Raw genomic sequence first — 11,756 nt, forward strand, 5'->3', positions numbered from 1 at the left:
AAAATTTTCATATTTTTTCATTATTTATAAGCAACTAAATTTAAAACATAATCAATATAAAAAAATACTACGATATTAATTCACTACTATAAAAAGGCTAAAAGAACTTGGTTAAATACCTAAAATAATCCGGTTTGCAATTGGTTTTGTTACCCGGTCAAATGCATTATAAGAATTTCTACAAGTTGACTCTTGTTTGATTTCATATAGTTCACCTATTCTCTAAACCGTCTTGGTCAAATGCATTGTCAGAATTTTCCATCCCACCCCGGCCCACTGCCACACTCACACAAACACCCCCGCCTCCCAGACCCTACAACCACACCCACACACATCCCATCACTACATAGTACATATACTCACACCCCCACATCCACACTCACGCTCACACACCCACGTTAATATGTCAAAAACACCAACACGACAACACCGACATCATCCCACCCTACATGTATACCTACACCCATTCGCTCACGTAAATAAGCCAATGTAGGTTTGGATAGGTAAAAATTTAATAATGAAAGTCTTATCATATTTAAATATAATAATAAATCAATAAAAGATTATTTTGATCATATTACCTAATTAATTTCCAATAGCATTGACAAATATTTAATCAAATAGAAAGCATATTTCATTCTTCATCACTATTATCAACATAAACACCTTAAATTTTTCATTCTAGTTTTGTGGCAGTGTAATCAACATCGACACTTTCTAGTTTTGAACACTAAATTAATGATGATTAGATTAATTAATTTACGTAGCATTCTTCATCTTTGTTATAAAAAGGGCATTTTGTGATTGCTTAGTAAGAATCTACTTATATCTTTTTCTATCTTTTTCTTGGAACGGCAAATATAATCTATTATTCCTAAACTACACCTAAGTACCACATATCTTTCTAACGAGACTTGAACTTTCGATTTCAAAGAGGGATGACAACACCTGATATTGTTGTGCTAAAAACCATTTGGTAGAATCTTTTTATATCTAATTCTAAATTTTATAATAGTCATTAGCTTATTGATGTCAAAGAACACAATAATAATAAATAAATAAATAAAAAGCTTTGAGAAGGTATCTTTGTTGATTTAATTCATCTTAAAGTTTAGTACTACTAGTTTATACCATGACAAGTAAATAATTATACATAGGACCTTTTGTTATAAATGTTTTAATACAAGAACGGAGTTATGAACAAATAGGGACATAAATCGCATAATTGGATCGGGTATTACTATGCCGATATAAAAACTAATTAAAGAAGGTTTATAAACAATTTGAAACATCCAAAAATTATGACCCAAAAATTTCATTCTTGATTCACGTAAAAACAATATTCCAAAACATTGTTCATACATCCCGATCGAATAAATATGTCAATCATCATAAAAAAAATTAGAGTATGTCCCATAAACAGAATCCATATGGTGTGCGTGATGCAGTCAACCCGAGTTCTTTCCATTGGAACCGGAAGTACCTGAAACATAAACTAAAAACCGTAAGCACAAAACTTAATGAGTTCCCCAAGATACCGCATACCAAACATATCATATAATGGGCCCCACCCAATGAGATATGAGCCCCATTCATACTCGCATAACGGGGCCCGCCCAATGAGATATGGGCCCCGCTCACTCTCGTATATCGGACCCTACCCAATGAGATACGAGCCCCGCCCACACCGCATAACGGGCCCCGCCCAATAACATACATATACATGCACATGAAAGTATCACACAGACAACAAGTATATAGACATAACCAATCAAGGTTCGGCCTTGGTGTCTTAGACCCGCTAAACCCAGTGAGGAGACTCACCTCGAAAAGCTGAATGAAATGAATGATCCCTGACTGTTGGTCCTACAGCTTCCCGAGCTATCAATTGCCACATAAAAACTAATTAACATTTGGGATCTACATCATAACCCAAAAATCTCTACTTGGGGTAAAAGACCATTTTACCCCTAACCTAGTTTGGTCCAAGAATGAAGCCTATGACCACAATCTAATGGGCCTAAAAGTTAAATCATCCATCAAGGCCCACAATATGGCCCAATTCCAATTGGGCCCAATCCCTTCTCATGGGCCTTAGCCCAAGGTCCAATAACATACTTGGCCCAAAAACTACCAAAATCAGATGGCCCAACTAAACCCTTACCTTCTAAGCCCAAACCAAGGCCCAAACCAAAAGTCCAACATCGAAATGCCATCAGACTGAGTACGTTGGGCGTACTCAACTGGTACGCTAAGCGTACTGGCTCGAGGGCTTGTACGTTGCGCGTACAGGGTTGTACGCTGTAACGACCCAAAAATCCAAGGTAAAATTTTCATTTTTATTATAACCAAAACACTATTGTAATTTTGTTTAAGACATTGAAGAACATTTCAATTAAAACAAATATCAGAGTCTAATCCCAAAGATCACATATTGCGGAAAACACGGGTGTATGCGTTGCGATCGTCCCGAGCTCTTTCATTTGAAAATTGGAGTACCTGGAAAAAAAACTGAAAACCGTAAGCACAAAGCTTAGTGAGTTCCCCAAATACAGCATACCATACATATTCAAAGATCCATACAATTCATACATAACCGCGAGCCACACATATCATTCAGATATCATAATCAATAAAGGTGTTATGTGCTGCACATAGTCTTGCCATTATGCCACGAACCACCTCGTGGTCTTTCTTGCCAGGCCTGGGGCTACAACCCCGGGTCTTACAAACAAGTGCCAGGAGCTACCTCCGGGTCTTCCATGCAAGCATCACAAAGACAACTAGTATACAGTCTACAACTACTTAACTATTAATTGCCAGAGTTCAGACTCTGGTCTTTCATACAGTGTGCCAGGAGCCACCTCCTGGTATTTCATACATGATGCCAAGGGCTAACCCAAAATTCTTCCTACAATTCATAAACCAAATGGGCCGACATTGGTGCCTTTGACCCATACAAACAGTGAGGAGACTCACCTCAAATGCTGAAGCTCACTGCAAGAAATCCCTAGCTGCTGCCCTGACGATTTCCCAAACTAACAAATTACCAACACAATATCCAATTAGCAACTGAATTCCAAACCATGGCCATAATCCAAACTTGGGGTAAAATGACCATTTTACCCCTGGCCCAACAAGACTCACAACCAAGACCCAAGCCCAAAACCAACAAGGCCCAAAACTATAAGATCCATAAAAGCCCATTAATGGCCCAATTTTCCTGGTCCAATAATAATTCTCCGATGGCCCAAAGGTCCAAGCCCATTGGGCCCTCTAAAGTCCAAACCATTGGGCCCACCAAGGCCCAATAAAAATCTTGGCCCAACTAGACATGTCCAAACAGAAGCCCAAGACTCTAAGATTCCCCTGATCAAAAAGCCCAAAACACAAAACCCAAACCCATGCCCGAAGCCCAAGCATGAAACAAACCCATAAGCCCACTGATGCACATACGCGGTGGTACCCCCTTAAGTACGTTCTGCGTACTCGAAGGCAAAAATCGGGGCCTCAGACTAGTACGCGGGGGGTACAAGGACTTACGTGGGGCGTACCCGCAGATTCTCCAAACACCTTTTGTGACTTAACCAATTAAGAACTTTGCGTCTAAACTTTAGGAAACCTCCAAATGAAGCTCCTAATGCATAAAGTTGGCACCTTTATGCATTTGCATAACCCAAAGGGACCTAATAACCAATTCAATCCATTAAAACCTAAAAAGAACATGCATGGACCTCATCTAAGCATCAAGCAAGCATTTTTATAAACTTATAACCTTAGATCTGCCAAGAGTGGCAGCTCAAAGCTTCTGAAGTGGTGTCCAACCACTAAATCTCACTTATGAGGTCAAAATGGGACCAAAAACCCACATAATCATAAATATCAACTTCTAATGAACAAGCTAAGAACTTTTTACCTTCTATGAGCTGAAAATATAACAAGGTGTCCAGATCTACAAGCCCTTCCTTGAACCACCACCTTGTACCAAACATCCACTTCTTGAAATACACTAGAATCCACCAAAAATGCACATACAAGGCAGACAACCCTCTTGGATGAAGATATAAATCGAGATTTAGGGTTTAAGACACTGGAGGATGAAAGAGAGGCACACACCTTGGACTTAAGGTGCTTAAATAGTGAGCCAACCGTTAAAATCAGGGTTTTGAGGATCATGAACGTACGCTGGGTGTACTTCCTGTATGTTGGGTGTATGTCTCCCAAACCCGCGTCCATTTCCCACACATACTTTGGGTGTACCCCAGCTTACACTAGGCGTACTCACGCGCATGCCACCTTGCATGCATGGGAATGCCTCGCCAATTATTTCCATTAGGGACCAAAATTGCTAATAACTTTAAAATACCATAACTCCCTCATTCTAGGCCCATTTCCAACGAACCTTATATCCACGAAAAGGTGGCGAGTAGCCCTACGCTTCTAACAATACACCCAAGCCTTAAAACCTCCTGAACAAAACCCAAAATCTATAAAATACCGAGATACCCAATTACAATCATACTCTTGGCTCTGAAGACTCACTCGAATACTTGGATCACTTATACCATGGCAACTACATCCGCAATGGGCTGAATCCTTCCTTTCTTGAAGCCTTAAGCCTCATGACAACTGATGACTGGGCCGCAGCCCAAGGAAACGGAGCAAATCTGAAACCGAGTGTTACATACGCCTAACATACTCAACCAGATCAACCACCTTCTACTTTAAGCACTTAACTCGTTAAGACTTCACCCCAAAGTGCAGATCTAACCTCCTTAAGTTGAAATATCACGTAAAGTTGCTAACTTTACGTCCATTCATGACCATAAGAAGCTCTAAAGGTCAACAAGGACTTAATGAATGCATGAGGCCCCTAACTCCATAAAGTTGGCACCTTTATGCCAAAGGAGCCCATGAAGACCTTAGATCTGAAAGAATAAGACTTTGGGACTCCTAAACTCAACATCCATCCAAACCATTGCTAAAAGCATCACTATTTAACCCAAAAAGAGATCTAAGCATCTAGCAACCAAGATAAGAACTTGATACCTCAAACTTCTTGCAAAATGGGTAGAGGTTATGGATCCAAGACTTACTTCTCCAAGCTTAGCAACTCAAAGATCGTCTAACTCCTTCACAATGAACAACATGAACACCAAACTCTCTCCAAAGGCTCAAAATCTTGACAATGGAGGCTACAACTTGATTTAGGGTTTTAGAGGCGTTGGGTGCTAGTAAAGAGGCTAGCCCCAGAAGATAAGGATGCTTAAATAGGGTGCAACACCCCCATTTAGGGTTTCATTAAATTCTGCGTACGTGCAGCATACACATGGGTACGCCAAGCATACACGACCTAAGTCCCGTCTCGCCACCAACCCAGTACGCACCGCATACTACTTCAGGGATCAAAATGTAATTATTGAATACTTAAGGGGTTATAAGGCACATACCCGGACACAAATGTTACAATTCTCCCCCACTTGGATCAGATTTCGTCCTCGAAGTCCGCTGCCCCGAACAGCTCTGGATAGTGCTCCGTCATCTCCTCCTCGGGCTCCCAAGTCCACTCTGATCCCTTGCGGTGCTGCCACTGCACCTTCACCAGCTCAACTACCTTGTTCCTCAAGGTCTTCGTTCTTCGATCCAAAATCGCCACGGGTCTCTCAATATAATTCAGGCAGTCATCCACCTGAATATTCTCCAATGGTACCACTACGGAATCATCCTCTAAACACTTCCGCATCTGAGATACATGAAATGTGCTATGAATCTGACTAGGCTCGGTGGAAGATCAAGACGATATGCAACCCGGCCCAGCCGAGCCAAAACCCTGAAGGGACCAACAGACCTGGGGCCCAACTTTCCCGCTTCCTAAATCGGATGACACCTTTCCAAGATGACACCTTCAGGAGAACCGTATCTCCTACCTGGAACTCTAAGTCTGACCGGCACCTGTCGGCATAGCTTTTCTGCCGACTCTGAGCTGTCTGGATCCATCTCCGAACCTACTGAATCATCTCAGAGGTCTTGAGCACCACCTCGGTACTCCCCATAACTCGCTGACCGACCTCACCCCTAACAAATCGGGGTCCTACATTTCCTCCCATAGAGCATATCAAAATGAGGTCGATCGATGTTGGCGTGATAATTGTTCTTATACGAAAATTCCGCCAACGGAAGATATGTATCCCAACTCCCACCAAAATCCAACACGCACGCATGCAACATATCCTCAAGGGTCTGAATAGTTTTCTCACTCTGACCATCGATCTGCGGATGAAATGTCGTACTGAAATGGAGACGAGTGCCCATCTTGTCATGAAACTGCTTCCAAAATCTGGAAGTAAAACGAGCATCCCTTTCTGAAACCACTGATACTGGAACCCCATGGCGGGCCACTACCTCCCGGATATAAATCTCTGCCAACTTCTCTGCAGAAATACTTTCCTAGATCGGAATGAAATGCATGCTCTTGGTCAAACGATCCACGATGACCCAGATAGAATCCACTCCGCGAGCAGTCCTGGAAAGCTTTGTGATAAAATCCATAGTGATGTCTTCCCATTTCCATATGGGAATCTCTAATGGCTTCATCTTGCTGTGAGGTCGCTGATGCTCGGCCTTGACTTTCCTACAAATCAAGAACTGCTCCATGTACCATGCCACATCTCATATAATGCAGGACCACCAATAATCAGAACGAAGATCCCTATACATCTTCGTCGCCCCGGGATGAATGGAGAATCTCGACTTGTGAGCCTCCTCCATCAGAACTTGGTGCACACCACCCCAATACGTAACCCAGCCTCTTCGATGCAGAGTCAACAATCCACGGCTATCATAATCGAAGGAAGCCACCTGACCCACAATACGCTCGCTCTTCCGGTGCTCTTCCTTCATAGCCTCAACCTGTGCCTCACGAAGCCACTCCAAAAACAGAGTAATCACGGTCATCCTCAAACATAGGTCTCTGATCGGAGTCGTGACCGCCTTGCGTTTAAGAGCATCGGCCACCACATTGGCCTTCCCCGGGTGGTACAGGATCTCACAATCATAATCCTTCACCACATCCAACCATCGACGCTGCCTCATGTTCAGATTCGGTTGATCCATCAAGTACCTCAGGCTCTTGTGATCCATGTAGATGGTACATCGGACTCCATAGAGGTAATGCTGCCAAATCTTGAGGGCGAAAACCACAGATCCCAACTCCAAATCATGTGTCGGATAATTCGCCTCATGAGGCTTCAGCTGCCTCGAAGCGTAAGCGATCACGCTACCCCGCTGCATCAACATTGCCCCCAAACCTATGATCGATGCATCACAATAAACCACGAAGTCATCAACACCCTCCGGCAGGGTCATAATAGGCGCCTCACACAACCGCTGCCTAAGAGTCTCAAAAGTTGCCTGCTGCTCAAGCCCCCAACGAATAGTCACCGACTTCTTGGTTAGTCGGGTCAAGGGAACAGTGATCTTGGAGAAATCATGAATGAATCTCCGATAATAACCAACCAAACCAAGAAATCTCCAAATCTCATATGGAGACATCGGAACCTCCCACTGCATCACGGCCTCTACCTTGGCCGGATCGACCAGAATACCCTTCTGGTTGACAAGGTTCCCCAGAAACTATACCTCGCGCATCCAGAACTTGCACTTGGAGAACATTGTGAAAAGTCTATCCCTCATCAAGGTCTCGAGAACCTCCCTCAAGTGCTCCTCATGCTGCTCCTAAGTCTTGGAATAAACCAAGATATCGTCAATTAATACTATCACAGACCGATACAGCATCGGTCTGCACATGCGGTTCATGAGATCGATGAACGTGGCTGGAGCATTGATGAGCCCAAAAGGCATCACCACGAACTCGTAATGACCATATCGAGTTCGAAAAGTTGTCTTATGCACATCCTCATCCCGGAACCGCATCTGATGATAACCCGATTGTAAATTAATCTTGGAGAACCAAGATGCACCATGAAGCTGGTCGAAAAGATCATCAATTCTCGGGAGGGGATAATGGTTCTTCACTGTTACCTTATTCAACTCCCGATAGTTGATACACATCCAATGAGACCCGTCCTTCTTCTTCACAAAAAAAATCGAGGCTCCCTAAAGTGAACTGCTCGGCCTAATAAACCCCTTGTGTAACAGCTCCTACAGCTGTGTAGACAACTCCTACATCTCGAGAGGAGCCAGTCGATATGGTGCTTTGGCTATCGGAGCCGCACTAGGAACCAAATCAATCCTGAACTCCACCTGCCTCTCCGGAGGTACCCCTGGCAAATCCTCGGGGAACACATCCGGATAATCCCGCACGATCGGCACATCATCCGCGGTCGCCTTACCCTTATCCTGGGTATCCATGACATAGGCGAAAAAACCCAAACAACCCTGATGAAGATAGTGTTCGGTCCTCGCTGCAGAACACATAATCGGCCCACGCTGCGGTCTCTCACCCTGAATCACCAACTCTCCCCCACTTGGGGTCCGAACCCGAACTAACGGCTGCTCACAGTCGATCATTGCCCCATTAGGGCTCAACCAATCCATGTCCACAATAACCTTGTTCCCACACAGAGGAATGGGAACCAGATCAACCGGGTACTGCTCGCTTAATAACTGGAGAGTACAACCTTGATGAACCCTGGCAACCCGAATAGACCTATCATCAGCAATCTCAAAATATAGAGGACAATCCAGCTCCCCTGGAGCTCCAACAAATCTCTTGCTAAGCGCAAGAGATACAAATGATCGAGTAGCCCCCGAATCAAATAATACCAAAGCAGAGATACCGTTCACAAGAAACAATCCTAAAATAAAACACATAAACATAAGCAAACAATTCAATATAAAGAAATAAATAAGGAGAAGATACATACTCGTCACAACATCGGGAGCTGCACGCGCCTCCTCTGTCGTCAGCTGGAAATCCCTGCTCTTCATCGCAGGCGCATCTGCCCGGCCCGAGCGGCCGTCAGTGATCCGAAGAGTCGCATGAGCGGTTGCTGACATCGGTCCTGTTGCAGCCAAATTCGGACAATGGGCCTGTAACTCTTGGTTTATGTGTTATTCAGTTTTCAGCATTTTTAGAATTTTGGTTGGAACTCGACGAGTTGGGGAGTTCCAACTCGTCGAGTAGAGATCATTTTGGATGCGGAATGAAGGGTCTACTCGACGAGTTGGAAGGCCCCAACTCGACGAGTAGACACTGGAAAGGAAAACCCTAATTTTCAGGGTTTGTGCCTTATTTAAAGGCCTTAAGCCTCACATGTAGCCTCCCTTATCACCCCCCCCCCTTTGTCCATAGTAACCCTAGTTCATCTATTTCCTCTCATTTTGTGTGTGTGTGTGTAAGCTTGGAGAGTGATTCTTGGTGCTCTTTTGGAAGGAACTTGAAGCTTGAAGAGGTTGGATTGAGTGGAAGGCAGTAGATCCGGGATTTCCTCCTGTGTTGCAGCTACATTGAGGTATAAAGTCGAAACCTTGGCCTTTCATTGCTTAGATCTCCTCCTATGAAAGTTTATGGCCATTATTAGCATAGTTTGGGACCATTCTTGGATTTGAGCATGTTATGAAGTTATGGGTTCGAATCTGGACATCTCAGGGCCTTTGGGGACTTAAAGTTGCCAACTTTACCAAGTCTTGGCCCTCCTTCGTGCTCTAAGTCCCTTGACAAGCTTTGATTAAGTGTTTTTAGCCCTTTGATGCCTTGCATGGATGTAAAGTTACCAACTTTACGTGGTATCTTAACCCTAGGGGGTTGGATATGTAGTTTGAGGCTTTAGATTCAACTAGAAGGGGCTAAATATGTTACAACAGGGAAAACTCGACGAGTTGTCATGGAAACTCGACGAGTTGGATCAGGTTTTCCCGCTTTATGGGTGTTGAGTGAACTCGACGAGTTGATGAGATAACTCGGCGAATTGGCTTGGGTTTTTCCTAGTTTTTTAACATTGAAGGAACTCGACGAGTTGGGTCAACATGGACTGTTGACCTTGACTGTTGACTTTGACTTTGACCAGGAGTTAACTAGGGTTAACCATTCAGTAATTAAGGCCTCTTTGGACATTGGGCCTTCTCGGGTTTGGTCCATGATGGATTTGGGCCTTATTGGGCCTTGTGGGCCATTTCGGTTACGGACTATCATATGGGCTTGTAGTATATGGGCTTTATGGGCCAATTATAGTGTTGGGATTTTGTTTTGAGCTTGGGCCTTAGTTTTTAGATCACACTAGGCCAGGGGTAGAATGGTCATTTTACCCAATGTATGGATTAAGGATTATTGTATGGGACCCAATTGCTAATTTGGTATATGGATTAGTAGTGACAGCACGAGTAGCTGGCAGGGCAGCATCTAAGGATTTCATTCGGGAAGCTTCTGCATTCGAGGTGAGTCTCCTCACCATACCAATGGGTCGAAGGCATCAAAGCCGACCCATTATGTGTTGTGTGCTATGCTAGCTTTTATGTGATATGTGATGCCAGTTGTTTATGAGATATGTGATATGCTAGCAGTCGTTATATTATTCGTATGGAAGACCCCAGGGGGTTCCCGAGGCATTTGGGTATAAGACCTTGGAGGGTTTCCATGGCACCCTTATATGATTTCATGTATGGCCTATATGGCTTGTTTGACATATCCTTTTAGTTATGTGACATGCTATTTGTCTTTGTGGTATGTGGTATGCTAGTTTTCTTTATCATAATTGCATGAAAGCCCTCGGGGGGTTCCCGAGGCACTAGGGTGTAAGACCTTAGAGGGTTTCCACGACATCCTTAGTAAAGACCTCGGGGGGTTCCCGAGGCACTAGGGTGTAAGACCTTTGAGGGTTTCCACGACATCCTTAGTAAAGACCTCGGGGGGTTCCCGAGGCACTTGGGTGTAAGACCTTGGAGGGTTTCCAGGGCATCCATGGGCTAAGACCTCGGGGGGTTCCTGAGGCACCCAGAGTAAGACCCTGGAGGGTTTCCAGGGCATCCTTATATGTTTGTATGTATGGTTTATATGGTAGATAATGAAGAGCATGTGGGGGTTCCCATGGAAATGGGCTAAGACCATGAGGGGCTTCCTATGGCACCCGAAGTAAGACCTTGTAGGGTTTCCACGGCTTCCTTATATGATTACATGCATGGCTTATGTGATTGATATGGTTTATGTAGCTGATATAGCTAATATGGATTATGTGGTTATGTGGATTGTGATGGGTATGCTCTGGGGAACTCACTAAGCTTCATGCTTAGAATTTTGTTTATGGTTTCAGGTATCGTTTGTTTGGAAAGGAAGGGCCCGGCTTGATCGCAGCGCACACACCCGTGTTTTCCGCATTATACGATTTTGGTAAGTAACTCTGATAAATGTTTTAACTAAGCAATGTTTTGAATGTTTGGATTAAGTAACAATTGTATTTGACTATAATAAAAAATGAAAATTTTACCCTTGATTTATGGGTCGTTACAGGGCCTTCATGTGGCACACGCTGGATAATCTCAGAGTGATGGACTTGACCCTATTGCGCAGCTCTTGTATGAGTCCAACCGTTCTAGGGTTGAGACTTTTACTCGAAGGATTATTTGATCTCTTTTGCATGTGGCTATATTCATGAGGTATCTAGTTGACATGAATGGGAATTCTTCAACAGCTGAGGGCAGGGTGAGGTTGGGAACCTAGGAAAGCCTAGGATATGCTCCAGTGAGTTTAGAGGGGCAGTTAGGTGAGGTTGGGAACCTAGGGGGAGCCTAGGAGCTGCTTC

The sequence above is a fragment of the Lactuca virosa genome, chromosome 3, assembly GCF_052849685.1.
Source record: "Lactuca virosa cultivar CGN04683 chromosome 3, Lactuca_virosa_CGN04683_v6, whole genome shotgun sequence".
Lineage (NCBI taxonomy): Eukaryota > Viridiplantae > Streptophyta > Magnoliopsida > Asterales > Asteraceae > Lactuca > Lactuca virosa.